Genomic DNA, 8631 nt, shown 5'->3' with positions numbered 1-8631 from the left:
CTTTGAGTCCATTTATATGATTTATGATGTTTATTGACTTATATATATTGAACCATCACTACACCCCTGGAATAAACCAAACTTGATTATGGTGGATGATCTTTCTGATGTGTGTCTATATGCGGTTTGCAGGTATTTGGTTGAGAATTTTTGCATCTGTTCATTAAGGATATGGGTATAAAGTTTCATTTTTGGTTGCATCTCTACCTGGCTTTGGTATTAGAGTAATTCTGGCTTCACAGAAGGAATTTGGAAGTTCTCCCTCCATTTCTATCTTTTTAAATAAATTACGTAGCATTGGATGTAGATCTTCTTTAAACGACTGGTAGAATTCTGCTGCAAATTCATATGGTCCTGGGCTTTTTTTAGTCGGGAGGTTTTGTATTACTGTTTCAATTTCCTTATGTGTTGTGGGTCTGTTTAAGCTGTTGATCTCTTCTTGGTTTAGTTTTTGGTGATTCCCATAATTTTAGGTACACATTTCATGGTGGATGATCTTTCTGATGTGTGTCTATATGCAGTTTGCAAGTATTTGGTTGAGACTTTTTGCATCTATGTTCATTAAGGATATGGGTATAAAGGTAGCATATAAGTTTTTAAAGTATTCCCTTATAGTATTCTGGATCTTTTTGTTGTCTGTTGTGATGTTTCCCCTTTCATCTCTGATTTTCTTGATTTGAAGGTGCTCTTTCTTTCTTTTAGTTAACTGGGCTTAGGGTCTGTCAATCTTGTTTATCTTTTCAAAGAACCAGCTCTTGGATTTGTTGATTCTTTGTATTGTTTTCTGTGTTTCGATTTTATTAATTTCTGCTCTGATTTTTTTATTTCTTCTTGTCTGCTGGGTTTGGGTTTCATTTGTTGTGGCTTTTCAATTGTCTTGAGTTTCAAAGTTAAGCCATTTATTTGTGTTCTTTCTGATTTTTAATGAAGGCACTTAGAGCAATAAACTTCCCTCTAAGGACTGCTTTTAAAATGCCCCAGAGGTTTTGTTATATTGCATTGTCTTTTAATTTAGTTTCAGGAATACTTGGTTTAGTTTTTCAAAGAACCAGCTCTTAGATTCATTGATTCTTTGTATTGTTTTCTTTGTTTCGATTTCACTAATTTCTGCTCTGATTTTTTTTTTTTTATTTCTTCTTGTCTGTTGGTTTTAGGTTTCATTTGTTGTGGCTTTACAATTGTCTTAAGTTTCAAAGTTAAGTCATTTATTTGTGTTCTTTCTGATTTTTAATGAAGGCACGTAGAGCAATAAACTTCCCTCTAAGGACTGCTTTTAAAATGCCCCAGAGGTTTTGTTATATTGCATTGTCTTTTAATTTAGTTTCAGGAATACTTGTATTTCTTTCTTAATTTCTCCTTTGACCCAGTCATCATTCAGGAGTGTGTTGTTTAATCTCCATGAGGTCATGTAGTTACTAGGGTTTCTTCTAGTGTTGATTTCAAGCTTTATTGCATTGTGATCTGATAGAATGTGTGGACTTATTTCAATTTTTTTTACATTTGTTGAGGCTTGTTTTGTGCCCCAGTATGTGGTCGATTTGGGAGAAAGTTCTGTGGGGTGCTGAGTAGAAAATATATTCCTTGGTGCTTGGGTAGAATATTCAATTACTTAGAGCTATAAACTTCCCTCTAAGGACTGCTTTTAAAATGTCCCAGAGGTTTTGTTATATTGCATTGTCTTTTCATTTAGTTCCAGGAATACTTGTATTTCTTTCTTAATTTCTCCTTTGACCCAGCCATCATTCAGGAGTGTGTTGTTTAATCTCCATGAGTTCATGTAGTTACTAGGGTTTCTTCTGGTGTTGATTTCAAGCTTTATTGCATTGTGATCTGATAGAATGTGCTGAATTATTTCAATTTTTTACATTTGTTGAGGCTTGTTTTGTGCCCCAGTATGTGGTCGATTTGGGAGAAAGTTCTATAGGGTGCTGAATAGAAAATATATTCCTTGGTGCTTGGGTAGAATATTCAGTAGATGTCTATTAGGTCCATTTGATGTATGGTATAGTTTAATTCAGATGTCTCTCTGTTTATTCTTTGTCCCATTAACCTGTCAAATGGAGACAACAGTGTATTAAAGTCCCCTAACAAAAAGATGGGTTTTGTTTCTTAATCCATTCACCTAGTCTGTGTCTTTTGACTGGGGAGTTCAGTCCATTGATATTTAAAGTTACTAATGAAAGATGTGTACTGATTACTGTCATTTTTATTTCTGTTCACATTCTTGGTGTAGCTGTGCATTTCCATAGTTACACCTTCATTATATTTCCTTTTGTAACCCCTTGGGTATAGTTGTTTCTTTCTTCAGCTCTTTGTATTGCTTCAAGAACTCTCTGAAGGGCTGGTTTTGTGGACATGAATTCTTTCAGCCTATTTATGTTGTAGAAGACCTTTCTTTCCCCTTCAACTACAATAGACATTTTTGCTGGGTAAATTATTCTGGGTTGGCGTCTGTGGTCATTTCGAACTGGGAATATTTTGGCCAGGCTCTTCTGGCTCTCATAGTTTGCACTGAAAAGTCACCTGTAATTCTGAATGAAAGATGTGTATTGATTCAATGTCATTTTGATTTCAGTTTGCATTCTTGGTCTCACTGTGCATTTCCACAGTTATATCTTCATTTAATTTCTTTCTATTACCCCTTGGGCATAGTTGTTCCTTTCTTCTGCTCTTTGTATTGCTTCAAGAACTCTCTGATGGGCTGGTTTTGTGGACATGAATTCTTTCAGCCTATTTATGTTGTAGAAGACTTTTCTTCCCCCTTCAACTACAATAGACATTTTTGCTGGGTAAATTATTCTGGGTTGGTGTCTGTGGTCATTTCAAACTGGGAATATTGTGGTCCAGGCTCTTCTGGCTCTCATAGTTTGCACTGAAAAGTCAGCTGTAATTCTGATGGATTTTCATGGGGAGTTTCTTTTCTGGTCCTGTCTATTTGGTGTTCTGTGTGCTTTTTGTATTTGTATGGGCATGTCTTTCTTTAATTTTGAGAAAATTTCTCCTACAATCCTATTGAAGATTTGGTGCATACCATTATCCTGTGATTCTTCTCCTTCCTCCATGCCTGTGATACATAAATTTGGTCTTTTTATGGTGTCACACACTCCCCGCATCTCCCATTCCTGTGTTTTCTTAAATTGCTCTTCTGGCTCTCATAGTTTGCACTGAAAAGTCAGCTGTAATTCTGATGGATTTTCATGGGGAGTTTCTTTTCTGGTCCTGTCTATTTGGTGTTCTGTGTTCTTTTTGTATTTGTATGGGCATGTCTTTCTTTAATTTTGAGAAAATTTCTTCTACAATCCTATTGAAGATTTGGTACATACCATTATCCTGTGATTCTTCTTCCTCCATGCCTGTGGTACATAAATTTGGTCTTTTTATGGTGTCACACACTTCCTGCATCTTCCATTCCTGTGTTTTCTTAAATCTTTCCATAATCTTTGCTTCATCAGCTTTATCTTCCAACCCCAATATTCTGTTTTCCATTTCATTCATTCTATTGGTGAGGCTTTCTCCTGTCATTTCTAATTGGCTTATTGAGTGCATGAAAGGAGAAATAATGTGATTAGTATTATGTTACAGAAAAAAATTATTTTAACCCAAAACACAAAAAGAAAGTCCAAAAGAAATGATATTGATGTAGTCTAAACTATAACTCTGAGGTCAGTGTCTATACTTAAATCTCTATAAAAACAAACATGGTGTAATTTGTCTTAAGGATATGAATTCTATGTTTTGGATGTTATCTCTAGGTCTCATTGTACTCCTCTATTTCAGGGCTGTTGGTGCTTGGTGGGATATTTTATTAGGATTTTTCATGTTATTAGTTTTTTTCACTGTGACTTTGGCATGTGGATTTCTTTTGTAGTTTCTGATTCTTGTGTGAGACTCAAGCCTTCCTTTTTTGAGTTTATGTCTGTTTCTGTTTATATACTTTATGTGCCTTTGTTGTTTTCTTATTGGGCATGAAAAGCTGGTTGGTCTAGGCTTCAGGTTTTCTCTTTTGCTTTTATATTGGAAGGGCCTGATGGCTTTAGCCCAGAGATGCTCAGGAGTTCCCACAGACTCCTAAGTTGGATGAGGATCAGATGCTTTTAGGCTTCCTCCTCAGGTCTGGTTCCCTCTAGTCAGCAGGTACAGTACAATTTGGGAGGCTTGCTAGGTAGAAGTAGGATTCAGGCATGCTCAGACAGCCAGGGCAGAGGCTGGTCTCAGGAATCCCAGGAAAGGTTAGGGTCAGCCAGGTTGGAAGCCAAAGTCTTTAGGTGTGCAAAGACAAGTTGGGGATGGAGACAGACTGAAGGCTCTAGGGAACTAGACTGAAGAATTAGGTTGGTCTCAGGATGTAGTGGGGGGATCTAGGCCAAGAGGGTAATCCAGAGGTCTAGGGTGCCAAGAGAAGAAGTGGGCCTGTGCCCAGGGCTAAAAGGGGAATGGAATGTGGGAGCTGGGAGATTGAATCAGGTTGTGTGAGTCAAGACCCAGGGGGTGGGGTCAAACTTACCTGGGAAGGAGGCTGGCCTCAGGAATTCCAGGCAGATTGGGCAGCGGGGGCGGGGGGGGGCGTTGCCAGGGGAAGAAGGCTGGTCTCAGGTCTCAGGCATGCAAAGGCAAATTGGGGGTGGGGACTGGCTGTGAGGTCTCTAGGGAACTAGACTGAAGAATTGCGTTTGTCTGAGTACAAAGATCAGGAAGCAGTCGGGGGGATCTGGACCAAGAGGGTAGTCCAGAGGTCTGGGGTGCCATGAGAAGAAGTGGGCCTGTGCCCAGGGCTAGAAGGAGAATAGATGTGGGAGTTGGGAGATTGAATCAGGTTGTGTTTTTATTTATTACTTTTATTTTATGTGTAAGATTGTATTGCCTGCAAGTATGTAAGTGCACCCATGTCATGCAATTCCCACAAAAGTCAGAAGAGGGCATTGAATTCCCTTAGAACTGGAGTTCTGAATGGTTGTTAGCCCACGTGGGTACCGGAAATTGAAACCAGGTCCTCTGCAAAAGCAGCCAGTGCTTTTATCTGCTGAGCCATCTCTCCAGCCCCTGAAATGATTTTTAAAAGTCTTCATTTCTCTAAGTTAATATTACAAATATAGAGCCTTCATGATTTGTACGTGTGTTATCTTATTTTTTTATGCCTAAAGAGCTTGAGTTCATTGTTATTTCATATACTACTGTGACCATCTTACCGTTTTTTTAGTTTCTAAATAATTTATTGGGATACTGCATGAAGGAAAGAAGCAATGCAAATATTGCTGGTTCTTCCTCTTACCTTCTTTTTATTTAAATAATATTTTATTGACTCTGAGAATTTCATAATTGATCATATTCACCTCCTCCTAGATCCACCTCAGTTCCCAACCCACCTAACTTTATGTCTATTTTTTAAAGTCCATTGATTCCAATTTGTGTTGCTCAAACATTCTTGGGTATGGGTCTTCCCACTGGAGTGCAGTCAACCTATTAAGGATCACATTCTTAAAACTGACTCTCCCTCTTACAACAGCTATCAATTGCCAACAGTTCATCTGCTGGGGTGAAGCTTTGTGCCCACCTCCCTCTGCATTTTGCCTGGTTGATATTATGCAAGTCCTGTGCATGCTGTCACAACTACTGTGAGTTCACGCGTGCCATTGTCTTGTTATTCTGGAAAACACTATTTCACTGTAGTCATCAGCTGCCTCTGGCTCTTATAATCTTTCAGCCTCCTCTTCTGAGTCTATTCCTGAGCCTTGGGAGTATGGGTATGTTATAAATGTCCCATTTGAGGCTGAGAACTTTGCAATCTCTTATCCTCTGCGTGTTGACAAGGTTGTGTGCCACCTGAACACACCAGATGCCATCTTCCTGACACTTATGAGTAAAAAATATACTGAAAGATCCCAACATTCATTTTGAAACATTTTACAAAAGGCAAGGGAAATTAAGGAAAATTTTTTCTTTTAAAATGATGAAAATCCTGAACATCTGATCCTAGTAAATATATTTTAAAAATACAAGATTTCTTGTGAATTTTATTCCAGTTCCCTTTCATAAGAAATGAATAATTAATCATCTGACACATAATCTGAGGCCCTGGACAAATGAATTTAGATCTCACCAAACACACATAGAAGAGAGACCTCCCAGTGCAGACATCTTCTCTCACCCTCCAGCCCCTCCTGCTAATGCCAGAAAATCCCTACAGTAATATAAAGGAGAGAAATTGATATAATCTTGGGTATTTTTTTGGACATGGGAGTACCCTTATCAGATGATCCAGTAATGTTTTTGTTTTCTGATTTGGGGGCTTGGGAACCAGCAGTTGGTCTCTGGGTTTTTAGTGGTGGCAATCAACCTCAGGTCCTCTCACATGTGAGGTAAGTCTCTACCACTGTGCTTCATCTCCAGTCCCACACTGACGCTCCTCAGAGAGAGATGTGCTATACTCTACTGCATAGTTGTTCTGGAGAATAAGCCTATTTCAGTCTCGTCGTGTTTCTGGTACTCTTACCTTTATATATGGTCTCACATTCTAGTTGTTCAAATAGTTGTCATTTGAACATCTGATGGATTTACACATGAAATTGATGTTAGAAACAATGTCTTGATAGGCTAAGCTGAAGTACAGTCACTGTCAAATAATAGTTTGGTGACATTAAAACTTCCACTTCTTTTTTGGCAGTGTTGAGTATCAAACCAGGACCTAATGCATTCAAGGCACTCCCACTGAGCTACAACTATAACCCAGAAGTTTCACCTTTTTCTTGCTCAAAATCACCAAGTCACTCACCTACGAGCAGTTGCATAAGGTGACTACTTCAGAATATTAAGGAAATATACTTATTCATTCTTTTTCTTTTGTTTGTTTTGCTTCGTTTCGTTGTTTTGTTTTTTGAGACAGGGTCTCACATAGCCAAGGCTGGCCTCAAACTTGCCATGGAGCTGAGGATGGCCTTGAACTACTAACAGTCCTGCTTCTACCCCACCAAGTGCTGGAATTACAGGTACACACCACCATGCACAGCTTCTGTTCATTTTCCCTTACCATGCATATTTGTCATTACACTGTATATTAGTTACTTTTCTGTTGCTGTGATAAAACATCAAGACTAAGGAAACTTATAGGAAGAACGTATTTAAATTTATGGCTCCAAGTTCTAGGTGGATTAGAGTCCATCATGGTGGGAAGGCATGGTGAGGTGACTGGAGCAGGATCAGAAAGCTAAGCCCTCACATCTTCAAGCAGGTACAGGAAGCAGAGAGATTGGAAATCCAGCAAGGCTTAAGAACTCTTTAAGCCCTCCCCCCAGTCACATACTTCCTGCAGCAAGGCTACACTTTCTAAGACCTTCCAAAACAGTGACACCAAGTGGGGACAAAAAACTGGAGCCTCTGGCGGGGGGGTATTCTCATTCAAATCACCGCATTCTACTCCTTGGCCCCCATAGGTTCATGATCATATAAAATGTAAAATGCATTAGGTACAACCTTAAAAGTCCCCATAGTCAGAGTGAACAGGAATCTTCCCCTGCCTCCTGTGGTTATCCAGGATAGAAGTCCTTGTTTTCCAAAGGTTACATTCCTGTAACCTTTACCCAGTATAGAAATCTTTGTTGCCCAAGGCTTTTGCATTTCTGTTACCTCTGCATTTCTATCACCTTTGCAGCCCTGTTATCTTTCTTAATTACCATGTATATGGTTTGTACCTTTTGCTTGCATTCTGCACATGAGTATAAAAACCCTCCAAAACATGGGGCGGGGGGAGTCCCCAGAGTCTTTATGAGTCTCAATACTATTCAAAAGTTCATAGTCCAAAAACCTCTTCTGAGACTCAAGGCAACCCTTAACTGTAAGCTCCTGTAAAATCAAAAGACAAATTACATACTCCCAATGTACAATGTAACCAAATACACACTCCTATTCCCGGGGGAAGGAATTGAGGTATACTGGATCAAAACAAGCAGAGCAAACACCAAATTCAGTATCTCCATGTCTGACAACTGGGACTTTACTTCCGAAGGGCTTAGATGGCTCAGTCCCTTCAGCTTTGCTGCATGCCACATACATTTCTCACTTGGGCTGGAACCACTCTCTGTATGCAGCTCTCCTTGGCAGATGTCTGATGGTTCTAGCATCTCCAACACCTTCTTGGCGGTCTCACCTTCACAGCTTTACACAACAGCCTGTCAGGACCTCTTGGCTTGTCAAGGCCCTTGTGCAGGGACACCCCTGCTAGGAGCTGCCTGGCCTCAGCAGCTCTCCAAAACCTTGAAGGAAGAACCAATGACCACTTCATTCTTGCATCTTTAAAGTCAGCACCATGTGAACGACACTGCCAAGTTCAGCTGGCAGCCTGAGATGGACCCTCACCCATTTCATCCACATTACCAGCAGCTTTTGTGGGTTGCAATTTTCTAGGAGAAAATGTCTAGACTGCTCTTTAACCTCTCTAATCTCCTTTTCAAAGGGAGACTCTCCTTCCACACATACCTTAGCTCCAACATTAATCTTCCTAATGCTTTCTTCAGTCCAAACTGCACATTCTTCATTGCTTTCTGCCCCATTTGCTCTTTTTCACTGTAGATCTGCATAATATTCACCATTAACAGTCATGCCACCATTTCTACGTTTGGCTGTCATGAAATTTCCTGC

General features: G+C 39.6%; 1 protein-coding gene across 1 annotated transcript in view; it reads left to right on the top strand.

The window, feature by feature from the left end:
• The first annotated feature begins 6905 nt into the window (after window positions 1-6905).
• Window positions 6906-8631, top strand: part of LOC103749629 (olfactory receptor 11G2-like) — a 3278-nt gene continuing 1552 nt past the window's right edge. The window contains 1 exon segment of the mRNA XM_017803082.2: window positions 6906-6983. The gene's annotated coding sequence lies outside the window, so the exon portion shown is untranslated.

This window comes from Nannospalax galili, unplaced genomic scaffold (genome assembly GCF_000622305.1).
Source record: "Nannospalax galili isolate Female #2095 unplaced genomic scaffold, S.galili_v1.0 scaffold2812, whole genome shotgun sequence".
NCBI classification, from domain to species: Eukaryota; Metazoa; Chordata; class Mammalia; order Rodentia; family Spalacidae; genus Nannospalax; species Nannospalax galili.
The sequence above is the reverse complement of the archived record's forward strand: the minus strand, read 5'-3'. Positions and strand labels throughout refer to the sequence as shown.